Source organism: Lutra lutra, chromosome 8, assembly GCF_902655055.1.
Source record: "Lutra lutra chromosome 8, mLutLut1.2, whole genome shotgun sequence".
NCBI lineage: Eukaryota > Metazoa > Chordata > Mammalia > Carnivora > Mustelidae > Lutra > Lutra lutra.
In genome coordinates this window covers 11,886,084-11,909,267 of record NC_062285.1, presented here as the reverse complement: position 1 = coordinate 11,909,267, position 23,184 = coordinate 11,886,084, and the positions used below count along the sequence as shown (strand labels likewise).

General features: G+C 39.5%; 1 long non-coding RNA gene across 1 annotated transcript in view; it reads right to left on the bottom strand.

The window, feature by feature from the left end:
• LOC125107859 (uncharacterized) overlaps positions 1-6,649 on the bottom strand; it is an 82,669-nt gene extending 76,020 nt beyond the window's left edge. Inside the window, exon 1 of the long non-coding RNA XR_007129675.1 lies at positions 6,594-6,649. This is a non-coding gene — a long non-coding RNA (uncharacterized LOC125107859). The remainder of the gene's footprint in view (positions 1-6,593) is intronic.
• Between the last annotated feature and the right edge of the window lie 16,535 nt (positions 6,650-23,184).

The following is a 23,184-nucleotide window of genomic DNA, read 5'->3' as shown; positions in this document are numbered from 1 at the left end:
GAATGTTCCTGGTTTAAAGCAACATGCAGTAAAAGGCAATTATCAATGCCGTGCAATCAAAGCAATTTAAAAAACTATTTGATGTTAAATCATTTTGTATGATATGTATTCTACCACTAAGGAAAGCATTCCTATGGGATAATGAAAATTTTATAATTTTTCAGCTTATTTCTATTTATACAGTCAAACAATTCCTCTCACATTATAAAGATCTATAAAAAAAATCACCAATAGCTACAATGTTTTATATTTATCACAAAATGGCTTTCTCTATAAGTTACAAAAAACTCACAGCCCAAAAGAATTGATTGAGGAAGTCTAAGCATGAATTTTATAAGAAACAGATTACAGTAGTCATTTGAAATAACACATTTTCCAAAATAGTAAAATATAGACTAGATATAGATTCCAACAATGCTAAAATCTCCCTCCAACAATAATTGTTAAATGTAAATATAACTGCTCTAGATAAATGATGAAGATGAAATTATCTGTTGAAAACTGATTACATGTTAAACACTTGAAATTAAAAAAAAATTAGAGTCTCTGGAAATAGGTATTGCTCTAGTAAGGAATTAGAAATCTGACTAGAAATAGTTCCCTAATTATAACTATGAGTAAATGAATCTCCAACACTTTAAAAAAAAAAGATTGAGGAAGCAATTATATTTAAATTTCTCAACAATAAAATATGCAATTACTACTCACTGGTAGGCTCTTTTGCTTCATTTTGAATAGCCACAAATTGCAAGTAAAGCACTCAATTCAAGTAATGACTAGACACAGGAAATGAAAAAGTATCAATTCTAAAAGTAGTCATAAAGAGCACTATCATACTCATAGTATAAAACTTGAGAAGAATAGCAAAGAATTGATAGAGGGAAATATCACAATGTTCACTGTTTAGAACAATTATACAATGCATATCTTTGCTACAAGAACAATATTTATTAGGAAAACATTTTGATTCTAATTTATACCAGTTCATATTTATATTTTAAAAATTATTCCTGGATAAAATGTTTAAAGGACAAATATTAAAATTCATAACATTAAAAAATTCTACAAATTAATAGGAAAATGAGCCAGAAAAGATTATGAAAACGGGTTAATTAGACAAACAGCAATCACAAAGAAGAGAAAACCAAATGGTTAACAGAAGTAAGCAAATATGTTCAGCCTCATTAAATCATAAGATATCATCAGATTAAATAATATTCTCAACAGATCAACAAAATAAAGATTGATGATATCCAGTGTTGTCAAGGACATGGATATATATATTGGTAGGCTATAAATTGATAGAATCCTCAGAAAGTCATATGTAGTATGTCTAAAAATTTTTTTAAGTGCACATTGTCTTTGCCATAGCAGTCCCAGTTTCTGATGTGTGTGTATGTGTGTGTGTATGTATATATATACATATACATACATACATATTCCCTCCCACAAGCAATATAGATATTCACCTCCTCCCACAAGCAGACAAAACAAAGCAACAACTACATGTAATACAACTCACTCTGAAAACAACCTGAACACTAACAGAACAGATCTTCCACAGCTAGTAATATAAAGAGAAGGCCACATCAAGAAGAGTAGGAGGGACTGAGATGTGGTTGGAGCCAAACCCCAGTGAGGGCTCCCACAACCAGAAGGGAAATCACAGGTATGGAGGAGCAAGGAGATCAAGCCCTATTGGGTAGCTCCAGCCCTGGGGACCTGCTCCAAAATATTTGACAGAAAATCAGCAGGGATTCACTGTAAGAGATGGCAGGGCTATAGGAAATTCAGTCTTACACTCTTGAAGGGCCAGTGTGTTCTACCACTTACTCCCAGACCCAGCATAGAGACACCAGTTTGAAAAGCACCTGGGTTATACATAAAAGCAATTTATTGAATAATTTTAGGACATGTGCCAGAGGGGTGGGGACCTGCAGTTTTCTCTGGGAGCAGATGCCATTTTTCTTGAGCTCCTTCAGCCTAGCTGGTGGGAAGCTGTGAGAGCCAGCTCTGATACTCTCTATCTCCCTTACTAGCACCGCTTGCCCTGCTCTGGCATTCCCTTGTAGAACCCATAAGCCCTCCCAACCAGTGTGACTACAGTAGTCATGGCTGGGCATAGCTGACAATGAGGCTGAGGGCCAGCCCGGCCCACTAGCATACCTACAGCAGTGGTGGCACAGCCATAGCAGGAGGGCACACGCAGCCCACAGGGAGAACATCTGTAGAAGACCTGGTTCTGGTGACCAGAGTGATTGCTCTACTGGGCACCAAAGGATGCCTTCTACATAAGGCCGTTATTGGAGGAGACATAGCTGACTTACCTAATACACAGAAATAAATACGGAGAGTCAGACAATGAGGAGACAAAGGAATATGTTCCAAATGAAAGCACACACACACACACACACACAAAACTCAGAAAAAGAGCTAAATGAAATGGAGATAAGTAATCTCCCTGATAAAGAGTTCAAAGTAATGGTCATAAAGATACCAGATTGATAGAGTGGATGAACTCAGTAAAACCTCAACAAAGAGATATAATATACAACCTCCTCCTCAAAACAAAAACCCAGCACAGCTAAAGGCTATAATAACTGAAATAAAAATACACTACAGGGAATCAATAGCAGATTAAAGGATGCAGAGCAGTGGATCAGCAATCTGGAAGATAGGTAGTGGAAATTATCCAAGCTGAACAGTTAAAAAGAAAAAGAAAGAATTTTTAAAAATGGGATCTCTAGGACAATATCAAGCATAATTATATTTGCACTATAAAGGTCCCAGAGGAGTAGACAAAGAAGGCAAAAAATTTATTTGAAGAAATAATAGCTGAAAATTTGTCTAATCTGGGGAAGGATACGGACATCCAGGTCCAGGGTGCACAGAGAATCCTAAACAAGATGAACCCAAGGAGGTCTCCACCAAGACACATAATAATTAAAATGGCAATCATTAAAGAAGGAATCATAAAAGCAGTAAGAGAAAAGCTAACAGTTATGTACAAGGGAAATCTTATAAGGCCATCAGCTAATTCTGCAGAAAGTCTGCAGGCCAGAGGGAGTTAAAGGGAAAAAACCTACAGTCAAGAATACTCTACCTAGTTGGATTATTATTTGGAATCAAAGGAAGGATAAAGTTTCCCAGGCAAACAAGTTAAACATGACTACCAAACTAGTTTTACCAGAAATGTCATAGGGACTTCTCTAAGTGGGAAAAAAAAAAAGGCCATAACTAGAAGAAAACTATGAAAGGAAAAAATTATACTGGTAAAGCAAACATACAGTAAGGTCATGTTTAAAGCTAGCATGAAGGTTAAAAGACACAAGTAGTACAATCAATTATAGAGAAACTCATCAAGGGTTATATGAAATAAAAACGTGTAAGTTATGATATATACACAAAACATGGGATGTGGAGTAAAATTTGGTGCTTTTAGATTGTGTTCAAACTTAAGGAACCTTCAACTTAACATAGACTGCTATAAATATAAAATGTTACATAGGAACTTCAATCCAAAAACATATGATACACAAAAAATAAAGAAAAATACATACATAACAATAAAGTTATTAAATCACAACAAAAGAGAGCAAGAGAAAAAGAAAGGAATAGAATTACAAAAGAATTACAAAAAAAATTACAAAGAAAATAACGAACAAATAATATGTAACAAGTACATATTTATCAGTATATTCATGGATTAAATGCTCCAATTAAAAGACACAGGGTGACTAAATGGATTAAAAAAGAGAGAGAGAGACCCTTCTAATTCTGCCTATAAGAGACTCACTTCAGACCTAAAGACAAATACAGATTGAAAGTGAAGGGACAGAAAAAGATATTCCATGCAAATGGAAGTGAAAAGGGAAAGCTGACATAGCAGTACTTAGATCAGATGAAATGGACTTTAAAGCAAAAACTATTATGGGACACAAAGAAGGGCATTACATAACGATGAATGAGCAATCAATCCTACAAGAGGATATAACAGATGCACCCAAAATTGGATTACCTAAATAAATAAAGCCAATATTAATAGACATAGCAGAATTGACAGTAAGGATAGGGGGCTTTAACACTTCTCTTACATCAATGGATAGATCATACAGACAGAAAATTCATAAAGAAAAAGTGGTTTTGAATGACTCATTAGGGCAGATGAACTTAACAGATATATACAGAACATTCCAGACAAGAACAGCAAGTAGATTATACATTTTTCTCAAGTGCACATGGAACATTCTCCAGAATAGATCACATGTTAAACCACAAAACAAGTCTGAAATTTTAGAAGACTGAAGTCACGGTGTCTGGGTAGCTCACTTGGTTAAGCAACTGTCTTTGGCTTAGGTCGTGATCTGGGAGTCCCAGGATCGAGTCCAGCATCAGGCTCCATGCTCAGCAGGGAGTCTGCTTTTCCCTCTGACCTCCCCCTTCTCATGCTCTCTTTCTCATTTTATCTCTCAAATAAAAAAATAATAATAATAAAATGTAATTTAAAAAAGAAGGCTGAAATCATATCAACTATATTTTCCAACCACAATGGTATGAAACTAGAAATCAATTACAAGAAAAAAAACTAGAAAAACACAAACACATGGGACAATAAACATTAGCCATTAAACAACAAATAGATCAATGAAAAAAATCAAAGAAAAAGTAAAAAAATACATGGAGAGGAATTAATATGAAAACAATGGTTCTATATCTTTGGGATACAGCAAAAGCAGTTATAAGAGATAAGTTTATAATAATACAGGCCTACATCAGGAAAAATCTCAAATAAACAAACTTTATACTTAAAGGAACTAGAAGAAGGAAAACAGAAAAGCCCAAAGTTAGTAGAAGGTAGGAAATAATAAAGATCAGAGTAGGAAAAAATGAAATAGAGACTTAAAAAATACAAAAGAAAAGATCAATGAAGCTAGGAGCTGGTCCTTAGAAAAGATAAACAAAATTTATAAATCTTAAGCCAGACTCAACAAGAAATAGAGAGAACTGAAATAAATAAAATCAGAACTAAAAGGGGAGAAGTTAAACTGACACCACAGAAATACAGAGACAACTACAAAAAATTATATGCCAAATATTGGGCAATCTAGAATAAAATCATAAATTCCCAAAAATATGCAATCTTCCAAGTCTGAATTAGGAAATAATGGAAAATCTAATAGACCGATTACTAGTAACAAAACTGAACTGGTAATCAAAAAACTCTCAGCAAACAACTCCACGACCAAATGGCTTCACAGGTGAATTCTACCATACACTGAAGTAAGAATTAATACCTATCTGTCTCAAACTATTGCAAAAAAATTGAAGAGGACAGAATGCTTCCAAATCCATTCTACAAGGGCAGCATTACCAAAACCAGATGAAGACACTACTGCACAATGAAAAACTGAATACCAATATCCTTGATGAACACAGATAGAAAAATCCTCAACCAAATATTAGTAAACTGAATTCAAAAATACATTAAAAGGATCATTTACCACAACCAAGTAAGATTTATTCCAGGGATGCCGAGATGGTTCAATATCCACAAATCAATCATTGTGATACACCACATTAACAAAATGAAGAATAAAAAAATCATATGATTATCTCAATAGATACAAAAAGCATCTGGCAAAATTCAACATCCACCCATCATAAAAACTCTCAACAAAGTACATAAAGAAGAAACATACCTCAACATAGTAAAGGCCATACATGACAAACCCACAGATAACATTATACTTAATGGTGAAAAACAGAGTTTTCCCCTAAAATCAGGAACAAGACAAGGATGACCACTTTCACCACTTTTACTCAATGTAGTTCTAGAAGTCCTAGCCACAGCAGTCAGACAAGAAAAAGAAAGAAAAGGCATCCAAACAGGTAAGGAAGAATTAAAACTGTCACTATTTGCAGATGACCTGATACTATACATAGAAAACCCCAAGGACTCTTTAAAAAACTATTAGAATACGTGAATTCATGGGGCACCTGGGTGGCTCAGTGGGTTAAGCCTCTGCCTTCGACTCAGGTCATGATCCCAGGGTCCTGGGATCGAGCCCTGCATTGGGCTCTCTGCTCAGTGGGGAGCCAGCTTCCTCCATTCTCTCTGCCTGCTTCTCTGCCTACTTGTGATCTCTGTCTGTCAAATAAATATTTTTTAAAAAACTATTAAAAAAAGAATACATGAATTCAGTAAAGTTTAGGATAATTAATTATTAATATTAAATTAATTTAATTAATTTATTATTTATTTATTTATTTATTATTTATTAATTTATTATTATTATTATTTAATTAATTATATTAATTAAATTAATATAAATTAAATTAATATTCAGGAATCTTCTGCCTTTCTTATACTAATAATAAACTATCAGAAAGAGAAATTAGGAAAATAATCCCATTTACAATTACATCCAAAAAGAATAAAATACCTAGGAATAAATTTAAACAGGAGGTGAAAGACATATATTCTGAAAACTGTAAGACACTGATGAAAGAAATTAAAGATAACAAAAATAAATGAAAAGATACATCATGCTCATGGATAGAAAGAATCAATATTGTTGAAATATCCATACTACCTGGGTGCTTGGGTGGCTCAGTCGGTTAAGAGTCTGGCTCTTGATCTCAGCTCAGGTGTGGATCTCAGGGTCGTGAGTTCAAGCCCCACACTGGGCTACACACTGGGTGTGGAATCTACTTTAAAAAAAAAGTCCATATTATCCAAAGCAATCTAAAGACCCAATATAATCCCTATCATAGTAACAGTAGCATTTTTCACAGAACTAGAACAAATATCCCTAAAATTTGTATGCAACCACAAACTTCAAATAACCAAAGCAATCTTAAGAGGAACAAAAAAGGTCGTATCACAATCCCAGATTTGAAACTATATTACAAAGCTATCGTATTCAAGATATTATGGTCCTGGCACAAAAACAGACACATAGTCCATGGAACAAAAAAGCCCAGAAATAAATCCACAATTACATGGTCAATTAATTTACAATGGAGGGGGAAATATACAATGGAGAAAGACAGTCTCTTCAATAACTGATGCTGGGAAAACTGAGAGTCACATTCAGAAAAATGAAACTAACCCACTTTCTTACACCATGCATAAAAATAAACTTAAAATGGACTAGAGACCTAAATGAAAGACCTAAAGCCATAAAATTTCTAAAAGAAAACACAGACAGTAAACTCTCAGATATTGGTCTTAGCACTATTTTTATAGCTAAGCAAGAGAAACAAAAGTAAAAATAAACTATTGGGACTGCGGGATGCCTGGGTGGCTCAGTTGGTTAAGCGGCTGCCTTCCACTCAGGTCATGATCCCAGTGTCCTGGGATCGAGTCCCACATCGGGCTCCTTGTTCAGCAGGGAGCCTGCTTCTCCCTCTGCCTCTGCCTGTGCTCATTCTCTCTGACAAATAAATAAATAAAATTGTAAACAAACAAACAAAAAAAACTATTGGGACTGCATCAAAATAAAAAGGTTTTGCACAGTGAAGGAAACCATCCATGAAACAAAAAGGCAATCTACTGAATGGGAGAAGATATTTGCAGATTAGGGGTGCCTGGGTGGCTCAGTGGCTCAGTAAGCATGTGCCTTCAGCTCAGGTTATGATCCCAGGGTCCTGGAATCAAGCCCTGCGTTGCTCAGTGAGGAGCCTGCTTCTCTCTTTCCCTTTGCCTGCCACTCCCCTGTTTGTGCTCTATCACTCTCTCTCTCAAATAAATAAATAAATAAATATTTTAAAAAGATATTTGCAAATGATATATGCAATAAGGGTTTAATGTCCAAAAAGTTTAAAGAACCCCTACAACAGCAAAAATCAATCTGATTAAAAAAGTGGGTGGAGAACCAGAAAAGACAGTTTCCAGCAAAGATGTACACTGGCCAACAGACACATGAAAAGTGCTCAGTATCATTAATCATCAGGGAAATGTAAATCAAAACCACAACAAGATACCACACTGCACCTGTCAGAATGACTAGAATAAAAAAGACAAGAAATAACAAGTATTGGCAAGGATGTAGAGAAAAGGGAACCCTTGTACACTGTTGGGGGGAATGTAAATTGATGCAGCCTCTATGAAAAACAGTACGGAGATTCCTCAAAAAATTAAAAATAGAACTACCATATAATCCAGTAATTCCACTTCTGGGTATCTACCCAAAGAAAGTGAAAACACTAATTACTGAAAAGCTATAAACACCCCTATGTTCTTTGCAGCATTATTTACAATAGTCAAAATATGGAAGCAACTTATCTGTTGATAAATGTATAACAAAGATATGTTATATACACACAATGGAATATTACTAAGCCTTTAAAAAGGAATGAAATCTTGCCATTTGTGACATGGTCAGACCATGAGACCATTACGTTAAGTGAAATAAGTCAAACATAATCCTATACAATTTCACTTATATGTTGAATCAACAAAACAAATAGACAAGATCAAAACAAAAGGAAAAACAGACTCATAAATACAGAAAACTGGTGGCTGCCATAAGGTAAGGGAGGTAGAGTGATATGCAAAATAGGTGGGAATAAGAAGTACAAATCTCCAGTTATAAAAGAAATAAGTCACAAGGATAAAGAGTACAGTATAAGGAACACAGTCACTAATATTGTAATGTTGTGGCTGGTGCGACAAATCGACCAGGGACGTGAGGGTAAGAGATGGTGAAAAGAAATTAAGAGACAAAGAGATGGGGGCAGGAGGAGCACTGAGGAGGATGTCCAACAGTGTCGATTTTATTCCACATCTTACAAGCATTTATAAGGCAGACCACAATAGGAGGAGTAATACATCAGTATCTAGTCAGATAACCGCAAGTTCCTATAACAAGTTTACATTAACTACAAACAAATCTCGTGATACCAGGTAGTCACAGCTAATGCCATTAGCTACTATTGATACAAGAAGTTACAATCAACCAGGGAGTGGATTATGGGCAGTACAGGAACAACAAGGACCAACTAAGAATTTATGACCCCAACCAAGTCTTTTCTGACTAGCAAACGTGTGGGAAGTCACATAGGCGAACGCACGACGCATAGCACAGACCCTTTCTCAGTGCTACTCAGCCTTTCCTGTCCATAACCCTTTATTAAGGTATTTGGACTTAAAGGGAGACACAAGTCAGGGCCTGGTTTGGTCCTCATCTCAAGCCTTATCGTGGCCTCCAACATTGTAATAACTTTGTGTGGTGACAAATGCTAACTGCACTTCCCACGGCGTATTTTGCAATATATTTAAGATCTTTATTTTATTTTTTAAGAGGGAAAGAGGCAGGGCCAGGAAGGGCAGAGGGAGAGAGAGACTCGAATCTCAAGCAAGTTCCACGCCCAGCATGGAGCCTGACGCAGAGGGCTGAGATTGGAACCCTGAGATCATGACTTGAGCTGAAATCGAGTCAGATGCTTAACCAACTGAGCCACACAGGTGCCCCAAGAGAAGATCTTTAAAGGAGACATATTAACCGCAAAGGGGTGACAAACTGACTGCTGATTCCCTGATGGCAACAAAAGAAGCCAGGAGACCGAGGAATGACATATTCAATGTGCAAAGGGAAAACTATTTTGAACCTAGAGCTCTATTTTTAGAAAAAAATCTTTTCTGCATGAAGCTAAATGGGGATATTTTCAGGCCATCAAAAACTGAGGGGAGCTACGCATTAGCAGACCTTCCCTAAGGGAAGATCTAAAAAGAGTGTACTGGAGATGGAAGGAAAGTGATTTCATATTCAAAGTCTGGATGCAACTAGAAATGCAGAGAGAGGTTCACTAGTAGGACTAGTGATTGGATTTGGATTTCTGCTCCTGCCTGACACACTACTACCATCAGTAAGATGAACTGGCAGGAGAGAAGGATTAAAAGGGGCACAAGCAAACTTTTGGAGATGATATGTTCATTCTCTCGACTGTAGTGATTGCTCCCCATATGTTGAAACTTATCAAACTGTACACTCTCAATATGTGATTCTATTGTATCTCAATCATACCTCCGTAATTCTATTTTTAAAAAAGAAGTAGAGAATAAAAAAATGATAAATGTATGGATAAATACAAAAATAGAAAATGATGACTTTTAAAAATAGCAAAATTAATGCTTCAAAGAATTAAATAAAGAATTTTAAACACATGATCACGATAGCATATTATTTCAGAGGGGAATACAACTCTGACAGGGATGGAGGTAATGCTCAAGAGGTAGGTAAAGGTATTAACTCGAGACTTTGATAATTACAAAGGTTCGTTTTGGGGGAGTAGACACTAAAAGAGTAGCATCAGAGTATGTGACTTCACATAGCAGGGAGTAAAATTGAGTTAGAAAAAAATAATCCAAATAGAAGGCAATGGAGGAGAGAAAAAGAATCAGAAGAGATGGGACAAATAAATGCACAAAATAAGATAACATATAGTGTAAATAAATGTCTTCATCAAGCAAAAATTACAGACTGTGTTTCTTTTTTAAAATAGCTATATTCTGTTACAATAAACATATGTGAAATATATGCTTCCGGAAAAGTCAAAAGTAAAAGGGTGGAAAAGATATACCAGAAAAACATCAAATAAAAAACTGGTATACCGCTGTTGAAATCCAACAAAATACACTTTCACATAAAAATCATTACTAGAGAAAAAACAGGTCAAACACAAACACTTGCCTGGTAAATATTACAGGGATAAGATAAACACAGAGAAAATTGAAAGAAGATTTCAATATGAAAAAATTACATAAAAAATATGTAACAGGGGCGCCTGGGTGGCTCAGTGGGTTAAAGCCTCTGCCTTCGGCTCGGGTCATGGTCCCAGGGTTCTGGGATCGAGCCCCGAATCGGGCCCTCTGCTCAGCGGGGAGCCTGCTTCCCCCCTTTCTCTGCCTGTCTCTCTGCCTACCTGTGATCTCTGTCTGTCAAATAAATAAATAAAATCTTAAAAAAAAAAAAGAAAAAATACGTAACAAACTTAAATTTCTATGTACCTATTGAGAAAGCTTCAAAATGTCAAAGGCAAAATTTTCCATATGATTAACTTTGGCCAATGAGCTGTAAGTAGAAATGCAGTGTGGCAATTTCCTTAAGAGCAAGCCAGCATGTGCCCCTTGCCCCTTTTCCTCCTCCTTCCTTCTTCTTGAGGCTGGAATGCCTCACGATGGCTGCCGATGGAGCCGATCTTGGACATGTGGGCCTTGCATGGTGAGGGGGGAGCCTGCCGCTCAGGACTCCGCAGAGGAGAGCTACTGCTCAGGCCCTCACCACTCACTCCAGACTTGCTGTCATAAATTTGCCTTCTGTAAGCCAGTGTTTTTGAGAGCCTTTGTTTCTCACACTGGAACCTAATCTTAACTAAGAGTAAGTTTACAGAAGCGAAGGGAGTAGACACTTCTGCAAAGGAGGGGGGAAAGCATCGTGGCTTTCCTAATCCCCAAGTGTTCCTGGGATGTTATTGTAACACTTGGGTAATTAGTATGACAGAGGAAAAAGCAGCTCCTTCAAATGACAACTGACAATATATTGCATGTGGTTTATTAATCTATGTTTCTGCCTCCTACTTTCAACTGATTTGCCAGTTAGGAAGGAAATAGAAGATTAATTTGGTTCATTTAGACTTTTTTTTTTTCTTTTTGGTACTTCAAGCACTTAATGTCCATGGAAATTGGGAGATGGTCCATTTGTGCTTAATATCCTCTATAGGAAATGTAATTGATTAAGTGCAATATCTCTGAGAGAGAATGCACACATTCTTACTTCCTTTTTGTAATATCTGATTACAATCTGTTTGTGGTCCCTAGACATTGGTTTCTTTTTCCTGCTGCTGTTGCTGTTTCTGTTGTCTTCAATTCAGTGACAAGATGCAGAGAAAAACAGGTCAAACACAAACACTTGCCTGGTAAATATTACAGGGATAAGATAAACACAGAGAAAATTGAAAGAAGATTTCAATATGAAAAACCAAAGCCTGTGACCTTACTAAATGCTCTTCATGACACCAACTCTGAAAGCTAATAGGTTCTGGCACATCTTGATTGCTATGAATCCATACTGGAGTGTATCAGAGGAAATGATTTAAGGCCTCAAAGGGCATTAGGAATTTGGGGAGCTCTATCTATGAACTAAGTGGTTTCCGAACTGGGAACACATGAGCTCTTTCCAGAGAGTATGTGGGTGTAGACAGTTTGTAAAAATCAATTTCCAGATTCCAGAGTCTAACTTATGGATCTGAAAACGTTCCTATGTGCAAGGCACCAGCCTGGTTTTCTTATTCTACCTTTGTCTTTTCAATCATCCTCTCCCATTTCACAAGACTTTGAGATATAGTCCAGTCAGTGAAATAGACAGATTGTCTCACCATAAAACCCTGATTTATTTATTTTCTTAACAAACAAATCACGCTGAATGGCAAAACTGACTTTTGCTGTAAATAATTTATCCACCATTTCCTTATTTGAAAAGGATGATGCTCTTGGCTTCTATCTCTTTAATAATATTACAAAGTTGAAGTGCAAAATGCTACTAGTTACCCAAAGAATGCATATCTTTTCAAAATAAGTAATATCCTCCCTCAGCCGTGTTCTCATTTGTTAGGGACACATGATTTACTAGGCATCTGGAAGCCATTCTTTTAAGACGTCTTCGCTGTTTCCTTTGGTGTTTTTGGGAGACATCACCCGGATATTATTAATCCTCAGTTTGTTTTTCCAAAATATCAAGTCGCACATTAAATCCTTTATTCTCCATGAGGATTTCTGGAGTAATCACTTCTTGGCTAGACTACATATTTTCTATATCAAATAACCTTCCCTACATTCCAGTCTACTTTGCTCTGAGTTTCTGTTTTTTTTTTTAAAAATCCAGAAAAGGGACCAAGGGCTCCATGACATAAAATGGGATTAAACAACTTTTACAGGATTCTGTATTCTTACTCAGATAAGAGAGAGTGCTTAGGTTAAAAAGGAAAGATTTGGAATAAAATAATAAAAACATTAAAAAAGATTAGAATAACTGCCCAAAAATAAAGAAGCACATCGGAACAATTAACCATTAATTCTGGTTTTGCAGTCTAGATATTCTTGCTAGAGGAATGAGAACAGGATGAGGTGACTGCACCACCTTGATAACGTAATGGGAATGAAGATGAAAGTTAGAACACATTTGATGGAAGATGAATGAGAAGTAAAGAATGGTGTTCTGGCAGATTGGATAGTTCCAGTGATGTCTTCACTCTGCTGTAGTACGTCAGATATAGAACCCTCACTACAGTTTCATACTGGGCAGGTAACAGCTGCGGGCCCCTTGACTTTGTGCTTGGCCACGTGACTTGTTTGGGTCAACAGGCTATCCGTTTGATATGAAGCAGTCAGAGACTTGGAATGTCCATGGAAGTGATCCACGGGGACAAGAACATGCAATAGGTAGCCACTGCTCCTCGGCCTGGGTTCCAGAACTAGACCTACAGGGCAGGTTCACAGCCTGACATCGAGACCAGAAGCATGCGGCCCGAGGCAGAGCCAGTTAGGCTCAGCCTAGACCAGCCAAATGCCATTGAACCTGCAGCTGTGAGCATGAGTAGGAATACATGTAGACCACTGAGTTCTGGGGTGACCTGTTATGTGGCATTATGGTGGCAACTGTCAACTGTCACAGAAGCTTTACCTCCTCTGACGGTCTGCGTCCATCAGCACTGGATGTCTCTAAGTCTGGGTGATCACTGGCCTGGCCTGGAAGATGGAGAATCAGCTTTCTACCAAGCAGATGGCCCTGGTTCTTCTTGACAAGCTGATTAGCTCCTGATTGTGTTTTGCTTTAAAATCACAGTGACAGGCAACAACCTTTACTTGTCTTTGGTACTGCTCAGTGTTCCCAGATTTCTAAAGAACATGTTTAAACTGCTATTTCTTGGTTTTTCTTTTTATAGAAATTTTTAGTGACTCTTTACTCTGAAGGAGGGTAGAATTCTCTCCCCATCACTCCTGCCCCCTGCCACCTACATACTTTCCCTACTTCAGCACCTGCGCATTGGCTTGAAAGGACACCTAAATGTCAGCGCCTGTAGATTCTTGTCATCAGGCTGGTCAGTCTCAGTTCTTCTGCCTGATCTGGTCGCCCTTGTGAGGAAGGCAGCCAGGAGAAGAGGCTAAGGAGAGTCTAAGCATTCAGCGCGCCCATCTGTTCTTAGTTCTTTGCTGTTCCTGGCGCCCTGACTTATGACTCTTTCTACTGGGGAAAAGGATGCGGGGGTCCAGCTACTCCACCAAGCCTTTCAAGCCGCCTTCCTCTTTTCAGTCCACTCTGCAACTTCGGAGATGCTACCTAGTTCTGAGTCTTTTCAGGGTCTGTTATTTGCAAATGTTTTATTTTTATTGGCTTTGACCCCTTCAGACTACTAGGTTTCACTTTCTCCTCTTTCCTAAGCCATTCCAACTCCTCTGCTTTCCATTATCCACATTTTGTTTCCATGTTTCACTTCTTTTTTTTTCTTTTAACCTAACCTCCCTTCCTCTGTCCCCATTGGATCTTAGTGTGCTTTGGGGAGGTACATAAAGCACATGTTTGCCTGGGAGGCTAGTGACATGGCACATAGGGGTAATTAATTCTATAGACTGCTTTCATCATTTCTAGAGGTATCGACCGAACTGAGAAGAGAATGTGCCTCTCTAGGTTTATTCTTTTTCTTTTTGATAGTACTGAAGCTTATAACATGCTTCTCCCTTATCCCCCCAAATTTGATTTGAGATTCCCCTGTCATTTTATGTTCGCCCTCAAATTTTCTAGTCAAAAGGTCAATCAACTACATCACATGTAAATACAAGATAAAAATTAGTGAAAACACCTTTCCTCCATGAAGTTGCTTCAGAATGTTTAAGGCAATCCTACAATTTTACTTTAGAATCAAAGTCCTTTTGTTTGATACATATGAAATAATTATTACACGTTGTTATTTGACATATGGAAAATAATGGTTAATATTGATTTGTATGTATATGTATTTTGAATTTACTTCTATGTCCTATGTTGTTTCTTATACGATTCTGATTTTTTACTACAGGAACACAGGTTCACCATACTATATCAAAAGATAAAGAGGTATATAAATAAAGAATGATTAATTCCTCCTCGCCTTTTAAGGTGATGTATATTATTGATCTGCTGTGTAACCATCCACAATCTGTACATATGCCTAAGAAATAATATGTTAAAACTGTTTCACTAATTCAAGACACTGGGATTTAAGATATAATAGACAATTTATCCAGAGTGAGGAACTAGGCCAAGAAGTAAAATGGTAAAGGCTCTAACTGGAAAGTCAATTACCTGACTCACCCACACTGAAGTTATAGAAGGAAATGAGTAGATTTCCAGGAAGGAGCTTTTCGGAGAGAGTCGTGCTGGCCATATCTTCCCTATTCACCTGCCCCCAACCCCAAGTCAGAGAGGGAGAAAAGGACTTTAAGGAGACCACTTAGAGATCTAACTATGTATCCTTTGCCCCATGCAGCTGGATGTGGGGAGGACACAGTGGACAAGCCTGCAGGTGAGAGACAGGCTGGGTAGGGCAGCAGAGTGGAGGAAACTTCTCTTGTGATGGACTGAGCTGCACTTCCCGAGTTTTTGGCAAACAGTGTGAGTGTGGTGACGGAAATACTCTGCTGGAGGCGGGACCACAGCTATGAGACCTCAGCAGACAGACGTATGAAATGCTAGATTCCCGAAGCTACAACCAGAATGGAGACACTTGTTCTGGGAGGGAGCAACACCCTAGGGGAAGGACACCAACAGTCTATGGTTCTTGAAGAGCTGAGAAAAACTCTCACTAGAAAAAGAGCCAGTTTAGACTTCATGCAGAGGATGCAAAACTAGCTTCGGATGGGAGATAATTTTGAAGGTTCCTTGGCTTCTTCCCTCTTCTTTCTCACCTAAAGGGCTAGAGTGGGACTACAGGTAGGAAATAGAAAAGATAGGGCAGAAACAAGAAGTTGACCATGCACTCCAAGTGTCCCATGGCTATGACCTTGGCAGATCTGAGATGCTTGCCTGGTGGGATGACCCAGACCTCTACTTCTGAGCCCTTAGTTGTCTTATGTGACCGTGGTTGCGTGATTTCCAATTCATAGCTACCGCAAGGCATGGGAGTTCTAAGAGCTGTCCAAGTAACAAGAGCCAAGTTCCTCTGGGTTATAAACATCCTCCTTCATGGAGGTAACATCCTAGCCTCTGAAGTAATTATGGCCAATCAATGACCCAACTAGTATAATTAAGTCCCTGCTTTTTGTTTTTGTTCTAATTGGTTCACTGTCATGAGGACCCAAAGTGGCCAGGTGGTAGTCACAGCTTCAAGTTCAATGGGACGCTGCATTCCCTGAGGCAAGCAATTCCCCCCCCATGAGAACAGTTAGGGCTTCTAACTGGCAGATGCCAAGGTTGTGGGAATGGGAAGCCCAAGCTCCACAAGTAGGTCCTTGATGGTTATGGTGAGAAAGTTCACTCCTTGGTTTGCACAACTAGAATTCCAGCTACTAGAGAAAACAGCACTACATGTCGATTGTTAACTTAGTGCATAAACCACATTCTGGAGGACGGAGACCTGACCCCACGAGGTGCTGTGCCATACTGGCACCTTCGTTGGAATGTCAGCAGGTCACGTCGCTATCCTATCGGGATGGCTGCCTCCGGGTCATGCAGTTCATGGTGAGAGCAATGGCTTTCACAGTGATAAACCTACTGTTGCTTTTCTGTTGCTCTCAAACGAGTCTCCTGTTCTGAGGCAATGTTATGTGGACCACCATGTTGACAATGGAGGCATTTTGATTGTGGTTCTGGTTGAGGCATTGGGGTTCTGGCCAAGGCAAGGAAGGCAAATCCCTATTTGGAGTATGTACTGATCCTTGTAAGGAGGAATCTTTCTGCCACCTTCAAAATGGAAGGAATCCAATGTACCCGACCTCTCACCAGGGCCTGGGTAGTCTTCCCAGGAAGGTGTGGTATTAAAGTTTAGTGTCAGTGCCTGCTGTTAGCAGAGTGGAGACACAGCAACAGCAAGAGGGAAATCTTTTTCCAGCCCACAGAGCCTCCATCCCTGCTGCCTTCTGCTAGATCTCTTCTTAGAGATGGTCTTCCAGCCTCCACATGTTCAGTGGAGGGGCACATAAAATCTCCAAAGTGGCTTTGGATGACTATCCCAACAGAACAACTACATGGCCTTTTGGAGAATACTCCAAAAGGATGGGGTGCTGTCCTCCACACTGCAGTGCATACCCTAAATCAACAGCCATGATATGGGGCTGTGACCCACAGAGGTCAAATGCATGGATTCTAGAACTCAGAGGTGGAAGGATGAGTGGCTGTGTTTACCCAGCACTTGGGGGAATTTGTGCTTCCTGTCACTCCAGAGCTGGGCTCTGTACATTCAGAAGTCCTGGTTCCGGGGCGGGGCGGGGGGCAATGTTCTAGCAATTGACATTAAACTTTAACTTTTGGGGGCAGTTAGTTAACTTTTGGGTGGCTCAGTTGGTTAAGCATATGAGTCTAGATTTCAGCACAGGTGATGATCTCAGGGTCATTGGCTCGAGCCCCACCTTGGGCTCCCTGCTCACTAGGGAGTCTTTTGAGATTCTCTCTCTCTCTGCCCTTCCCCCTGCTTGGGCTCTCTCTAAAATAAATAAGTAAATCTTAAACTTTAACTCATGGTAACTTTGTGACTTTGGGCTCTTTGTGCAAGAGACCAACAGGCAAGTAAAGGAGTCATGACCCCGGTCAGAGAAACTGACCCTGATCGATAGGGCTGCTGTGGGGTAAGGGAAGGATATGTTTGGAACATGGGTGGTCCACCTGTGGATGGCTTGGTACTTCCTTGCCCAATTTTGATGCTAAAGGCACAAATAAAATAGCCACCACGTGACAAGGGCTGATGCCATTGGTTCAGATCTCTTAGCCGGGACAGCCAGGGATCACCCCACCAGGTAAGCCATCTAGATCAGCAAGGCCCTGCTGAAGGGTGAGGGGTGTCTGGCACAGGCAGAAGAGAAGGGAGATGATGAGTATCTGTTGTAGCTGTGAGACCAGCTGCAGACAGGGGCTTCGATTTTATCTCATTTCTTCCTTTTATTAAGTTTCCCTAGGGAAAGCAGCCCACCAGAATCCCGGAGAAGCTGCTCCCAGGTGTACTGCATAATGCCAATGAATCTCACCTGTGCAAGGCGTGGACCGTAGTCCGTGCTGCAGACTGTCCAGACCCTAACCCCCATCACACTCCTCCAGGGCCGGGGCATGCTTGTCCTCACCTGCTGGGGAGTGTTTGCAGCAGACAGCTCTTAACTTAAGGGCTGAAAGCCTGAATCCAATGACTGGCCAGTAACAAAGGGCTGCTGTGGGAATACAGAGGTCCAGCCCCCTGTCCTTACAATGGAAAAAACTCTGCAGGACCACCCCAGCTCCAGAGCTCCCTGCTGCAATTCAGCTGCTCTCATCCAATCCCACGGCCTTCATTTCCCTGCGCATTTTCCTCATCAAATGGTTCACATGCATTTCCCCATCTTGGAGTCTGTCTCCTGGGGAACTTGACCCAACATGGCTGATTGATAGTCTCTTGGCTTCAACTCTGGTACTTTAAGAGCCTACTTCCACAACACAGCCAGAATGGCTAACACCACAAATCAGATCATGTCACACCCTGCTTAAAATCCCCCAATAACAATTATCACATGATCCCAATGATATGAGGAATTTGAGAAAAAAGCTAGAGGATCCTAAGGAATGGAGGGAAAAATGAAACAAGATGAAACCAGAGAGGGAGACAAACCATAGGAGACTCTTAATCTCAGGAAACAAACTGAGCATTACTGGAGGGGAGGGGCGTGGGAAGGATGGGGAGGCTGGGTGATGGACATTGGGGAGGGTATGTGCAATGCTGAGTACTGTGAATTGTGTAAGACTGATGAATCACAGACCTGTACCCCTAAAACAAATAATACATTATATGTTAGTAAAAAAAATTTTTTTTAAATCCTCTAGGAATTGGAAATGTGGGCAAACGGAGGAGACAAAAGAAACTTTTGAAGTTGCTCTAGATCCTCCTATTCTAGGCAGGGGATTGCATCTATTTTAACTTAACATTAAAGATAGGAACTATAGGGAGAGGAAGCAAGATGGCAGAGGAGTAAGAGACTAAAATATCATTAGGTTCCAGAAGTTCAGCTAGATAGTTGATCAGTAGATCAACTAGCTAGAAGATCAGTAGATAGTCTGAACACCTACAAACGCAACAGGAGATAGAAGTGAAGAAGAGCAGCAATTCTAGGAATAGAAAATCAACTACTTTCTGGAAGGTAGGATGTGTGGAGACATGAATCCAAGGCAATAGGCGGAAAGAGAGACTGCAGGGGTGGAGGTCGGCTCCCAGCAAGCAGTGGAACAGCGGAGCACAAAATCAGAACTTTGAGAAGTCTGCCCCATGGAGGGACATCACTCCAGAGGCTAAGTGGGGGTGGAGCCCTTGGGGGGACAGTGTGGTCTCAGGAGCCGTGGGGTCACAGAAAGACCAGGGGTGCCTAAGTGTGGCAAGGCCCCCAGGTATCAGAATGGGGAAGCCGGCAACAGAGATGGAGCTGAGGAGGGGCTCTCAGCTCAGGGTTACCTTAAACCATGACCCAAGGCACAGTCTAGCCACTGCTCTTTGAGCAGGAACTCCACAAGTGGCAAAGCCAGGAAGACTCACCTTCCTCCCCTGGGAGGAGTGGCACGGCAGGGATGTGCTGGGTTTGGAGACTCCAAACAGGGCCGTGCGCCAGAGATAGAAACGCTTGGTCACAGGCTGGGTGAGCACGGAGTGCAGCCAGAGACCAAGGAGACAGGAGGGATTGACTGCTTTTCTTCGAAGGTGCACTGAGGAATGGGGGCCATGGTCTCGGCTCCTCTAGGCCAGAGACTGGGAGGCCGCCATCTTCATTCCCGTCCTCCAAAGCGGTATAGAAAGCATTCAGGTAAAAAAAGCTATGAGAGCAAACCTGAGCAGATGACTTAGCCTGACCCCTGGCAAGGGCAGTGCAATTCCACCTCAGGCAAAGACATTTGAGAATCACAGCAACAGAACCCAGAAGATCAGCAAGAACATCCAGCCAAGATCAAGTTCACCAATCAATGAGAACTGGGAACTCCAGATTTAGGGGAAAGCAATGCACAGAATTCATGACTTTTTTCCCCATGATCCTTTAGTCTTTCAAAGTTAAAATTTTTAATTTTATTTTTTTCTTATTCTATTTTTTTTACTTTTCCTCTTTCCTCTTTTAACATTTTTAGCTATTTTATCTTATCAATAAAATTTTTAAAAAATCTCTTTAAATTTTCATTGTTATAGTCATGTTTTATCCCTTCGTTGTATTTAACCTTATTTTTTGTATACATATAGGTTTTTTTCTTTAAAATTTTGGAATACAATTTATTCTCATAGATCAAAATGTACCCTAAAACTAGTGCATGGCTTTGTTCTGGTCTCCAGCCTCATCACATTCTCCTCTCTTTTTTTTTTTTTTCCTTTTCCAACCAACTTATCAATTCCTTTTTTTGGAATCATTTTTAATTTTCATCTTTAAGATTTTATTTATTTGAAAGAGAGAGAGAGAGATCACAGGTAGGCAGAGAGGCAGGCAGAGAGAAAGGGGGAAGCAGGCTCCCCGCTGAGCAGAGAGCCCGATGCGGAGCTCAAACCCAGGACCCTGAGACCATGACCTGAGCCAAAGGCAGAGGCTTAACCCTCTGAGCCACCCAAGTGCCCCTTTAATTTTCATCTTTACAGTCATATTCCATCCCTTCATCGTGTTTACCCTTATTTTTGTATATATTTTTCTTTCTTTTTAAAATTTTGGGAGGCAGTTTCTTCTAAGATGCCAGAATACACCCAAAAGCAAGTGGGTATCTCTGTTCTATTCAACAGTTTAATATATATTTATTTTTATTTTTTATCCCCCCCCCCCCACATCTCCCCCTGGTTTCAGGTCTCTTCTGATTTGGTTAGCATATAATTTTCTGGGTCTTTGCCATTCTTTTAGTATTTTGTTCTCTCATTCATCTATTCTTATCTGGATAAAATGACAATGTGGAAAAATTCACCACAAAAAAAAGAACAAGCGGCAGGACCAATGGCTAGGGACCTAATCAATACGAACATTACTACTATGTCAGAACTAGAGTTCAGAATGATGATTATCAAGGTGCTAGCTGGGCTCAAAAAAAGCATGGAAGGTATCAGAGAATCCTTTTCTGGAGAAATAAAATCCCTTTCTGGAGAAACAAAAGAACTAAAATCTAATCAAGTTAAGATTTTTAAAAAGCTATTAATAAGGTGCAATAAAAAATGGAGGCTCTCACTGCTAGAATAAATGAGGCAGAAGAGAGTATTAGTGATATAGAAGACCCAATAATAGAGAATAAAGAAGCAGAGCAAAAAAGAGACAAGTGCTGGACCACATAGGGATAATTTGAGAGATAAGTGATACCGTAAGATGAAACAATATTACAATAATTGGGATCCCAAAAAAGATGAAAGGGGGGGCAGAAGGCATATTGGAACAAATTATAGCAGAGAATTTCCCTGATGCAGCAAAGGGAACAAGCATCAAAGTCCAGGAGACACAGAGAACCCCTATCAAAATCAATAAAGATAGGTCCACACCCTGTCATCTAATAGTAAAACTTACAAGTCTTAGTGACAAAGAGAAAATCCTGAAAGCAACTCAGGACAAGAGGTCTGTAAAACACAGTGGTAGAAATATTAGATTGGCAGCAGACATATCCACAGAGACCTGTGAGGCCAGAAAGGACGGGCATGATATATTCAGAGCACTAAATGAGGAAAAATATGCAGCCAAGAATACTATATCCAGTTAGGCTGTCACTGAAAATAGGAGAGATAAAAAGTTTTCAGGACAAACATAAACTAAAAGAATTTGCAAACACCAAACCAGCCTTACAGGAAATACTGAAAGGGGTCCTCTAAGCAAAGAGAGAGCCTAAAAGTAATAGACCAGAAAAGAACAGAGACAATATATAGTAACAGTCACCTTACAGGCAATACAAGGGCACTAAATTCATATCGTTCAATAGTTACCCTGAATGTAAATGGGCTAAATGCCCCAATCAAAAGACACAGGGTATCAGAATGGCTAAATAAACAAGACCCATTGGTATGCTGTCTACAAGAAACTCACTTTAGACCCAAAGACACCTCCAGATTTAAAGTGAGGGGGTCGAAAACCATTTACCATTCCAATGGACATTAACAGAAAGCTGAGGCAGCAATCTTTATATCAGGTAAATTAGATTTTAAGCCAAAGACTATAATAAGAGATGAGGAAGGACACTATATCATACTTAAAGGGTCTGTCCAACAAGAAGACCTAACAATTGTAAACATCTATGCCCCTAACATGGGAGCTGCCAACTATATAAACCAAGTAATGACAAAATCAAAGATAACATCAATAATAACATAATAATAGTAGGGGACTTTAAGACCTCACTGAAGTGGATAGATCATCTAAGCAAAAGACCAACAAGGAAATAAGGCTTTAAATGGCACACTGGACCAGATGGACATCACAGATATATTCAGAACATTCCATCCCAAAGCAACAGAATACACATTCTTCTCTAGTGCACATGGAACATTCTCCAGAACAAATCACATCCTAGGTCAAATATCAGATCTCAACCAGTACCAAAAGACTGGGATCATTCTCTGCATATTTTCAGACCACAAAGCTCAGAAACTAGAACTCAATCACAAGAGGAAAGTTGGAAAGAACCAAACACATGGAGGCTAAAGAGCATCCCACTAAAGAATGAATGGATCAATCAGGAAATTAAAGTAGAATTTAAACAATTCATGGAAACAAATGAAAACAAAAGCACAGCTGTTCAAAATCTTTGGGACACAGCAAAGGCAGTCCTGAGAGGAAAATATATACCAATACAAGCCTTTCTCAAGAAAGAAGGTCTCAAGTACACAATGTAACCCTACACCTAAAGGAGCTGGAGAAAGGACAGCAAAGAAAGCCTAAACCCAGCAGGAGAAGAGAAATAATAAAGATCAGAGCAGAAATCAATGAAATAGAAACCAAAAGAACAGTAGAACAGATCAAAGACACCAGGAGCTTCTTCTTTG